Source organism: Apium graveolens, chromosome 3 (assembly GCF_009905375.1).
Source record: "Apium graveolens cultivar Ventura chromosome 3, ASM990537v1, whole genome shotgun sequence".
Lineage (NCBI taxonomy): Eukaryota > Viridiplantae > Streptophyta > Magnoliopsida > Apiales > Apiaceae > Apium > Apium graveolens.
The window spans coordinates 247,408,071-247,420,069 of NC_133649.1; the positions used below are offsets into that span (position 1 = coordinate 247,408,071).

Below are 11,999 nucleotides of genomic sequence, written 5' to 3' on the forward strand. Positions count from 1 at the left end.
GAACATTTATCACCACAGTAATTTTCATCATTCATATGGAGTGTATGTGTGTGCATTAAGCTAAATATCAGATAAAGATTAAAGTCTGATTCACTTCAATACATCTTAGAAATAAGGCATAACTAAGAACTTTGCTCAAAATCTGTCATGATTCTGATATTTACTTTAGAATGAGTTTATGCATGAGTCCACCTCAACTGTTTTGTGCTCATTTTATGCATCTTTTGGAATTCCATTTTACAGTGGCTTCTCAGTGTAAGTGAGTCACGACTGCTTATCAGAATTTATGCTATTATCAGAATATTTCTCCAATAATCATAGAGTGTGAAAAGTCACCAAGAAAATATTTATGTTGCTTTTCTGATGCACATTACTTAATACCAGCAATGCACTTGGGTCGTCCCTTCCACATTTTTACTCTAGATCTCAAAGGAGTACCTGATTTTTATTTCTTGTTCTTTTTCTTTTTCTTTTGATAAGTGAGGTTTATCAACACTTAGTACATCCACCAGTTTTACTAACATCAGAACTTAACAGATAAGAAGCATTATTCTAGTTTGTAACTTAGTAATAAGATAGACAAAGTAAACTTAACTAAGCTCAATATCAGAATTTGCTTGTGTTAAAAAATTTCCACATAAATAATTACTTCAAACATGGGACTTTAGTATATTAAAGACTACTAGGTCAGCTTCTAGCACAGTTATCCTCACTGGATTGAATAGTCACAAAAACATTCATATCACTATCAGAGTTTAGAAATTCACATCAGACAACAATCAGTACTTAAGAAATTTTCAAATTAAGCACATAATACACAAAGATAGTAATATCTATAAATGCTGATCATAAAATCTGATGAAATAGAACATAAACTAAGCAGACTTAGAGAAAGAACCTGAAACCATTCCAAGTTCATTTACCAATCTTGTAAAAGTAGCTTCACACAGTGGTTTGGTAAAGATATCTGCTAGTTGTTGATCTGTTGGAACAAAATGCATTTCCACTGTACCTTCATCCACATGTTCCCTTATGAAGTGGTACCTAATGCTGATGTGCTTTGTCATTGAGTATTGAACTGGATTACCTGTCATAGCAATAGCACTTTGATTATCACAGTAAATAGGGATTTTAAAATATGTTAACCCATAATCCAGTAACTGATTCATCATCCAAAGAATCTGTGCACAATAGCTTCCTGCAGCAATGTACTCTGCTTCTGCAGTTGATGTGGAAATTGACTTTTTTTCTTGCTAAACCAAGAAACCAATCTGCCTCCAAGAAATTGGCAGCTTCCACTTGTGCTTTTCCTGTCAATTTTGCATCCTGCAAAATCTGCATCTGAGTAACCTATTAGCTTAAAGTCTGATTCTCTAGGATACCACAATCCCAGATCAGCTGTACCCTTAAGATACTTGAAAATTCTTTTCACAGCTGTTAAGTGAGGTTTTCTTGGATCTGCTTGAAATCTTGCACAAAGACAGGTAGCATACATGATATCAGGTCTACTAGCAGTTAGATAGAGTAGTGAGCCTATCATACCTCTGTAATCAGTAATATCTACTGATATATCAGTATCCTTATCCAATTTTGTTGCAGTGGCCATGGGAGTGGATGTACTTGAACAATCTTGCATTCCGAATTTCTTCAGCAAATTTCTGGTGTACTGGGATTGACAAATTAAAGTGCCTTCTTTATTCTGCTTGACTTCAAGGCCCAGAAAATAGCTAAGTTCTCCCATCATACTCATTTGATATCTTGACTGCATCAGTTTGGCAAACTTCTTGCAAAGTCTGTAATTTGTAGAACCAAAAATGATATCATCAACATATATCTGCACCAAAAGTAAGTCCTTTCCATGATTGAGGTAGAACAGTGTTTTGTCAATAATTCCTCTGTTAAATCTACTTTTTAGAAGAAATTGAGCTAAAGTCTCATACCATGCTCTTGGAGCTTGCTTAAGGCCATAAAGTGCTTTATCAAGCCTGTAGACATGGATTTGGAAATTTGGAATCTACAAAGCCTGAAGGTTGTTCAACATATACTTCCTCTTCCAATTCTCCATTAAGAAAAGCACTTTTCACATCCATTTGAAAGACTGTAAACTTTTTATGAGCAGCATAAGCCAAAAAAATCCTTATGGCTTCCAATCTAGCAACTGGTGCAAATGTTTCATCATAATCAATTCCCTCCTGTTGAGAATATCCTTTTGCAACCAGCCTTGCTTTATTCCTTGTAATTATTCGATCACTATCAGTTTTGTTTCTGAACACCCACTTTGTCCCAATAATAGATATGTTCTTTGGTCTTGGCACTAGGGTCCAGACTTTGTTTCTTTCAAATTCATTTAACTCTTCCTGTATTGCTTGCACCCAATCAGCATCTTGAAGAGCTTCTTCCACTTTCTTTGGTTCAGTCTGAGAAAGAAAAGAATTATAGAGACATTCATTTGAAGTAGTTGTTCTAGTTCTGACACCTGCATCAGGATTTCCAATTATTAAATCAGGTGTATGTGATTTAGTCCACTTCCTTACAGATGGAAGATTTTCTCTAGAAATGGATGCTCCCCCATGATCCATGTTGTCTTCATCAACATTTTCTGATGCTCCCCCTGAAATTATGCTCTCTGAGTTGGATCCTTCAGAATTTGAGTTTCCAGAATTATCAGAACTTGGCTCATTAGAACTTGATGAATCAGAACTTGAAGAGCCAGTTGTAGGTTCTGATGCTTCTTGAGATGTGGTTGTATCTTCAGTATTCTCCCCCTGCACATGTGCATCTTTCTTTGGCGTAGTCACCACAGTTTCAATAACATCAGAGTTTAATCCATCAGAGTTTGCAGTATCAGGAGTTAGACTGTCAGGATTTCCAGTATCAGAATTTAAGTCTTCATTTTCAAATCTCAACTGATCATGATCATTGAAATCTTCAAGTCCAGTAATCTTCTTATCATCAAATGAGACATTGATAGATTCCATGACAACACTTGTTCTTAAATTGTAGACTCTGAAGGCTTTTGTGGAAAGTGGATATCCAACTGAAAATTCCTTCATCAGCTTTTAAATCAAATTTGGATAGCTGTTCAGGATGAGTCTTAAGAACAAAACACTTGCATCCAAATACATGAAAATACTTCAGATTTGGCTTCTTTTTCTTCACCATCTCATATGGTGTCTTTCCATGCTTGTTAATGAGTGTAGCATTCTGAGTAAAACAAGCAGTCTGCACAGCTTTAGCCCAAAAATAGGTTGGTAACTTTGCTTCATCAAGCATAGTTCGTGCAGCTTCAATAAGAGTTTTGTTCTTTCTTTTAACAACTCCATTTTGTTGTGGAGTTCCAGGAGCAGAAAATTCCTGCTTGATTCCATGGTCTTTGCAGAACTCTTCCATAATCAAATTCTTGAACTCAGTGTCATTATCACTTCTTATGATCTTCACTGAATCTTTGACCAATTTATCCAGTTGCTTGACATGATCAATCAAGATAAATGCAGTTTCACTTTTTGTGTGCAAGAAATACACCCATGTGTATCTGGTGAACTCATCCACTATGACCATAGCATATTTCTTCTTTGCAATAGACATGACATTCACTGGACCAAATAGATCAACATGTAGTAGGTGATAAGGCTCAAGAATTGATGATTCAGTCTTGCTCTTGAATGAAGATTTTCTTTATTTTGCCTTCTGACATGAATCACAAAGGCCATCAGGAGAAAATACTGATTTTGGCAGTCCTCTCACAAGATCTTTCTTGACTAGTTCATTTATATTATTGAAATTTAAATGAGAGAGTTTCTTGTGCCAATTCCAGCTTTCTTCAATTGACGCTCTACTTAACAGACAGATTGCAGAACCATCAGTACTTGTTGAAAGCTTGGCTTCATAAATGTTACCATGCCTGTATCCTATCAGAACAACTTTTCCTGTAGATTTACTTACAACTTCACAGTGTTCTTCAAAGAAATTCACATGATAACCTCTGTTACAGATTTGACTAACACTGAGCAGTACTTAAGTCTTAAGACCACAGCTACTTTCTCAATGATGACATTCCCAAGATTGATATTGCCATATCCCAGTGTTTTTCTAATGTTGCCATCTCCATAAGAAACACTTGGGTCAGCTTTCTCCACAAAGTCTGATAGCAGGGCTTTATTTCCAGTCATATGTCCTGAGCATCCACTGTCTAGAACTAGGATGTTTTTCCTGTTGCCCTGCAATCACAAAGACCACTAATGATTAGTTTTAAGGACCCATACTTGCTTGGATCCTTTAGCCTTATTAAGTTTGTTAACATTTGCAGCGGATTTAGCATCAGAGTTTATGTTAACAATTTTCTTATCAGCATTTACACTATCAGACTTTGTATCAGAACTTACATTAGAAGGAACAATGCTAACTTTCTTAAAAGAAGGTTTTATTTGATAATAATCATAGTACAAACTATGATATTCCTTACAAGTATAAATGGAATGCCATAAACTACCAAAATGAAAACAAGGATTTTGTGGCCTATATCTAACAGACTGACTCTTAACTCCTGACTTTGAAGGTAAGGAGTTTATGTTCTTATTCTTCCTGCAAAAAGAAGCCAGATGGTTAAAATTTCCACAGTTATAACATGTTTTTCTAGGAGCATTAGGAACAGGCTTATAATCAATGCTTTTATTCACACCTTCCTTTCCATTCCTATTTTTCCTAGGTGACTTTACCTTATTTACATTCTTAACATCTTTCAGCTTATGCTTAAGCTGTTTCTTTGTCATTAAGCCTACGTTAACTTCAGTTGGCTTTTCCTGTTTTAGTTTGTCTGAAGTTAATTCCTCTTTAACTTCTGGTTTCTCAGTATCAGACTTTACAGCTACAAACTTAACAGGTTCTACCTTTGGCTTTTGTTTAACAACTATAGGCTTAATTTCTACAGTTCTTTTATCATTCTTATCATCTCCATAACCTAAGCCCTCTTTCCAGTTTCCACTACTTAACAAATTCTGAGTTGTTCTGCCAGAGTTAGTCCAAGTCCTGATAATCTCTCTTTCCTTTTCTAACTCAGTTTTTAGAGATTCATTCATTTTAAGTACTTCATCCCTAACATAGAAAGTATCATCTCTATCTTTTTGAGTTTGATGGAACATGACTAACTCTTTTTCTAAATAATCATTCCTCTTTTTACAAGCAAGATTTTCAGAAGTTAATCTTTCACATGTTAAAGTTTGATCTCTATAACTAATGAACATGGTTTTATGATATCTTCTCAACTCATTAATATCATCAGTATGAAAGGCATAAGTAGTTTGAGGTACCTTTAACTCAGCAGCTTCAGAACTGCTATCAGCATTTGTCATCAAGGCATAGTTCTCCTCACTTTCAGAATCTGAAGTGTCTGTCCATCTTTTCTTCTTTGTGACAAGAGCCTTGCCTTTGTCACTCTTCACTTTCTTGCAATCAGGATATATGTGGCCTTTCTCACCACAGTTGTAGCATTTGACATTTGTGTAATCTCCTCTATCAGACTTCCCTCCTTTGCCTTCAGATTTTCTGAAACTCTTCTTATCAGAACTTGCACCTTTCCTGGAAAACTTCTTTCTCTTCCTGAATTTTATGTATACAATCCTTGTGATTCCTTTCACCATAAGAGCACACAGCCTCATCATCTCTTCATCAGCATCCATCTCAGGCAAGCTTTCAGTTTCTGAGTCATCATCACTATCAGAACTTGATGACTCAGTATCAGACTTTGTGATGAGCGCTTTTCCCTTGCCTTTCCTTGAGGTAGCTGCTTTGGGGGATTCTTCCTCAGCCTTAAGAGCAACTGTCCTTGACTTTCCTCCTTTCCTCTTGCTTCTTTGTTCCATCACAAGTTCATGAGTCTTGAGCATCCCATAAATTTCATCAAGAGTTGTTTCTTTAAGATTATAGTTGTCTCTTATAATTGTGGCCTTCAAATCCCAACTTTCACGAAGAGCTAACAGGAATTTAAGGTTTGAATCTTCAAGATCATACTCCTTATCAACTAGTGACAAATCTTCAAGAGGTTGACGAATTTGTCATATAAATCAGTCAATGACTCATTAGAGTTTGAGTCAAAGTGTTCATACTCTTGAGTGAGTATAGTCTTCCTGTTCTTCTTAATCGAATCAGTTCCCTGACATCTTGTCTCCAAGGCATCCCATATCTCCTTTACAGTCTTGGAGTTAATTACCGTTTGACATTACATTATCAATGGCACTATGCAACAAGTGTCGTACCATAGCATCCTTAGCAATTTATGCGATATCTTCAGCAGTGTAATCACTCTTCTCCTTTGGTATTGACTTTGCTGCTTCACCTGCAACTGCAACAGCGAGTTTGGTTTGCTTGTGAGGTCCTTCATTGATTCTGTCAAGATATTCTGGATCTGTAGCTTCCAGGAACATAGTCATCCTCACCTTCCATATGGGGTATTCAGATGGTTTCAGTATGGGAACTCTAATAGCCTCATATCGACTATGGATTTGAGTCTTTTAAGGTTCTTCAGTTATGATGGGCTTGGTTGGAGTTTCTACTCCATGATTGTTTTTGGATCTTAAACTGTTTGTGTGTTAACAGATAGGCTCTGATACCACTTGTTAGGTCACACACACTGTAGAAGGGGGGTTGAATACAGTGTATAGCACAATCAAATCGAATTCAAAGAACACAAGTTATAGAAAACAAACTTTATTACACTCTGTTACAATGTGGAACTGTCCTCTCTCAGTGATGAACAAAATATCACGAGAGCTGCTAGGGTTACAATGAATATTATTCTCGATAACGATAACACTTATAGTGTAAACCCTATGTCTGTGTTTATATACTACACAGTTACAAGATAATCACTAATTGATATGGAATATAATTCTGCTTCCTAAAATATATCAATCAGATATCTTTTCTTCCAAGTATTCTATTCTTCATAGAATTCCTTCTTCATGCATATCTCTTCTTGAGTTTGTCTTGATCTTCTTTCCTTTCAATCAGCCGCCTTCCTTATCTGAAAGTCTCCTTAAGTCCTGATATTATCTCCTGATAAATATCTCCTGAACTTTAAGTTCTGATAACTTAAATTCTGACTTCAGTATAAGTGCTGATTTCCAGTTAAGTACTGATTTGTCCTGTTTAAGTAAGATCTGAAAACTAAACACAAATCATATTAGACATGACATTATCAAATATATCTAACATGCTAAATTAGCAGTTGCATCTTATTCTCCCTTACTTTCTCAGTACCATCACAAATAATCTGAATAGTGTCCCAAACCTCCTTGGTTGTTTTGCAGTTAATGATGTTATCAAACATGTCACCATCAACTCTATTGAACAATATATTCATGGCCTTCTTGTCTTTCCTGACTTGCTCAATATCAGGATCTGACCATTCATGCCTAGGCTTAGGAACAGATGGTTCATTTCCAGTTGCAGATCTCATTGGTCATGAGGTCCTCTCTCTATGCAATCTACATAGGTCTCATCTTGAGAAAGAAGATGTAGATGCATTTTCAGCTTCCAGTGGTGATAATTGTCTTTGTCTAGAAAAGGAATTTTAACTCCAACATCCTTCTTGTTCATCTTGCTATTTGGTTGTGATCTTTACACTCTTTGTACTTCAAGAGCTTGCTCTGATACCAATTGTTATTCCCTAACAATACAAAAGAAATTACAGAAGGGGGGGGGGTTGAATATAATTCTGGCCCCTTTTTGAGATTTATAAAAATGTTCTAACTCAATATATATAAGTGTTTTGATTTGCAAAGTGCGGAATAAAGAATTAAGTAAATCAAACACAAAGTAATAAAAACACAAGTCTTTAAAACTTTTTGGTGGATTTGAATGTATCCACCAGAGATATAAATATATATATATATATATATATATTGATTTGAGAATTCTGTGAAGCTCAAATTGGCTCACAGCTGCTTTACAAGTTGAACAAACAAACTATAGAGAAATTCTTGACAAGTGCAGCTTTTTCTATTTCTCTTCTAAATATATTTGCTTAGTTATTTGTTCTACTAGCTACACTTGGTTTATGTATCACCAAGTTTACATGGTAATAAGATAGGATAATAAAACAAAACCTATCAAGTCTAACTCCATGCTGCTTCATTACTCTTATTCCAGCATCTTTAAAAATCTTCATAACTTGCATAGAAATGGTAATGCTTCTTTGTTATCAATTTCCTATTAAACAGGCTGCCACATTCCTTTTGCAAACACCCAGCGCATGTGACTGTGTTGTCACTGTCAACAGATATTTGAATTGATCATCTGTCAGGTACATGCTTGTTATCTGTCGGGTAGCTTGTTGATCATCCGTCGGGTAGCTTTGTTGCTCATCCGTCGGGTAGCTATTTGACACTTGACTCCATTTCATTTATACAGAATTACAAGATATCTCATATCTACAATTAATCAACCTATTCTGCATATCTACTAGTAGTCAACATGACTCATATGCTACTACAGAATCTACACAAAGTTGTTTGCAGAAATGTGCTACAATACTTATTATTAAATAAGCTACTCACTCGATGGATATCAAATCATCATCCGTCGGGACTATATTGAATCATCCATCGGGACTATATTTGATCATCCATCGAGTGCTACAAAATTCACTAAGTTGAATCTACTAAGGTGTTTTGTGTAACACCCCCAAATCCGGGGTCGGGGATCCGGGTTGTCACGAGTTCCATTTCCCTTAATAACACCCACTCTTAATAAATAATCAACTACTCTGTACTGTGACCCCACAATAAACACACACACCACAAGTTATAGTCTCAGAGATGAATATCCAAAAATAATCACAAGTCATTTTATTCCACAATTATATGCCAATACACCTTAAACAGGTTTCTGAATAAATTTACATTTCTTTGCCATTATTACAATTCATAAATATACATAATCTGATACATCAAAAGTTGAAAGCCTAGCCTATTGGTAGTTCCTACCTCAGCTACAGCGATATCAACGCCTATAGGAAGCTGCGGAACGTTTCCTATCCGCTCGCGAATTGGGAGCTTGGTCCTGTTCATCTTGTCTATCTGATGTTGTGTGATGAAAGAAGAAAGCAAGGGTGAGCAGCAAGCCCACCAAAATAATATGTATAATGATTAACAATATATGAGCCTTCTCATAGTACTCATGAAGGTCTTGGTCAAAAGAAATGAACCAAGATGATATCTTAATGCGATGAAGTCGCAAAATATTCAGTATATATATACATATATACTTTTCAAAATATTGGAAGTCCTCTTCCATGCATAATATACACAGAGTTCCAGTGTATAACTGTATAAAAATATCGTTGCAAGGTGATCTCATATATCTAACCTTGTCTCAACATTTTTCTGAAAATCTTTGTCATGCATAAGATAATCATTTACTAGATATAAGTTTAAAAGATGAAGTTACAAGATACTCCAATATACTTATATCTTTTCCAAATACTACTTGAACTACCACCATTCAAGTTATAATTAGTTTCCAAAGTTCATCACATAGATGAGACTACAAGACCAGATTTGAATAGATTAAATCTTTAAAATATTATCAAAATAAAATGAAGTTACAAGATACTTCATTTGATGCAAACATCATTTTGAAAACTTGACCCTGCCAACACTCAACAATCGCCCAACCGTAGCCTTTCTATCGAAGTACTCTGGGTAGTGTTGCAGAAATATCCAATTGGATGATGAACTCATTACGGGAGTTTGCCGCGCCAGGAAGACCACTTACGATGATCAGTCGTAGTAGTGCAACCCCACCATTTTCTACATGTAGAGGAGAACCTGTCGGATTTACTTGTCAATCGAACACTAAACTCCTAAGGAATGGACCGCCTTAGCGGAACTTCCAGGCCATTTGGGCCAATATAATAAGGCTGGGCCAACGCCACTCGACCACTTACGTCACTCCTAGTTCAGATGAAATCCATGACTCTGAAACGTAAAGCTCGTTCCCCCTTTCCCCAATTAGAAACTTGTTGATACGGCTCCACCAAGAAGTCGTATCTAGTTGGAAAGGAAAACTCACCGATATTTCCCAGGCGATGCCTGTTAATGGATTAACTTGTTCCAAGAATTTTACTTCCCGAGTGTTGGGTAAGTAATCAATTCATTTATCAAAACAGCAACCTTGTTGCGAATATAAAACACACCACAGAGCCGGATCCCTCAGGTTTTGAGCGAGTATTTAAATCCCCTTCGAAAGGAGGATCTTAAATATAAAAATGAGTTTTGGGATCCACTCTAACTTTTAAAAATCATTTTGAAGATTCGCAAAACATTTTTAAGAATGTTTGGAGTGATGCTGATTTAACAAGGTAAATCAGTCCCAATATATTAGAAAATATCTGAATATTATTATTTAAATAATATTCCCATAAAGAATAATCTTTATAAAAATAATTGAAGTAGAAGTTTTAAAACTTATACTTGAAATGAATATTAAATAACCAAAGATATACCTATACGAAAGTACTATCTTTATTTGAATAATCAAAAGTGAGTTTGATTATCGACACCTTATTCTTTAATAAAATAAAGAATATATCTCAGCAAATAATCGGAGTCATAGATCCTCAAATGAATATTCAAATAATATTTAATAAATAAAATAAGCTGAGTCATAAGCCCTCGAATGAATATTCAAATAATATTCAATAAATAATATAAAAGAGTCATAAGCCCTCGAATGAATATTCAAGATAATATTCATTAATAAAATCAAGTTATCGAATAAACCTTATTCGATTAATAGTTTTGAAAACTATAAACATATATATATATATATAAATATATATATATAAAATCTACTCGGGATCCTCGACTCCCGGTTTTAGAAAATGTTTTCACCTTTGGGTCCCTATACTAAGGGTATATGCAAATTACTGCTATTCTCTAGCATAGGTATTATCAACTGAACCAACAGATATATTTGGCAAGAATACGAAATAGGTATGCATATATATACCATATCAGCATGCTTCAATATATCGCAACATTTGCTAATTAACCAACATGCATCTATCGCAAGATAATGCATATACATATATACATCACAACAACAGTATAACGGATAGAAAACTTGCCTGAGCGACTTGGGGTGAAAAAAAAGCTCGGAACGAGTCTGGTAACCTTCCTTGGGAGGTGTTAAGTTGCTAGGAAGCCTTAGGGAGCCTCCTACAAGCTTGATCTTTCCAAAGAAATCAAGAACACAAAGTTAGGCTTTGAAGTTTCTAAAAGTCCGATTTAAAGAACTGTAAAAATGAGGGTCTTACCATGATTATTTGGACGAGACTTGTGAACAGGAGTTGTAGGCCATCTCAATACCTTTCCAATGAGCTATAGAACACAATATTTGAGTGAGAAATGAAGGAGATACAGCAGTTTTAGTGTGCTGGTTCTGTTTTGGCCGAGAGCATGAAGAACAATGCCTTGGTTTCTTTTTGATTTTGATGAAAAATGATTTGCTTGTCTTGGTTGGTTTGATTTTTGTGTTTGTTTTAGTAAACTACCTAGTTGCCCTTGATTTTGTGTGGTTAAAAAGCCACCACATCTCCTTCCTTCCCATGTCATGCTTGTGTCATCCTCATGATGTCATCCTCCCTTCCTTGTCCTCTTCTCATTGGTTGGGTGACATCATCCTCTCTAATCCCTTTGATTAACTTCCTAATCATTTGCCTAATGACCGCTGATCTGTTATACGGTTCGCTTAACTTTCGTTTTCGTTTATCGTTTGAGGGATCATACCCGGGATCTTATTACTTAGGTTCCCTTAACCTTTCTCAATACATTATATTCCTTTTTATGATCCTCTATTATAATCCTTTAATTTAAATCCTTTTATCCTGTTACCTTATACTCAATTCTTTCCGTATCTATTGGATTTCCGGGAAAAATCAAAGTGTTCGGATTTGGATTCTGACGATCTTTACATACACTTATATCCCATATAAAGTACTA

General features: G+C 35.5%; 1 long non-coding RNA gene across 1 annotated transcript; it reads left to right on the plus strand.

The window, feature by feature from the left end:
* The first annotated feature begins 8,911 nt into the window (after positions 1-8,911).
* LOC141711029 (uncharacterized) lies at positions 8,912-11,224 on the plus strand. The gene is made up of 2 exons (XR_012571189.1): positions 8,912-9,079; positions 11,131-11,224. It is a non-coding gene; the product is annotated as an uncharacterized LOC141711029 (long non-coding RNA).
* The last annotated feature ends 775 nt before the right edge of the window (positions 11,225-11,999 follow it).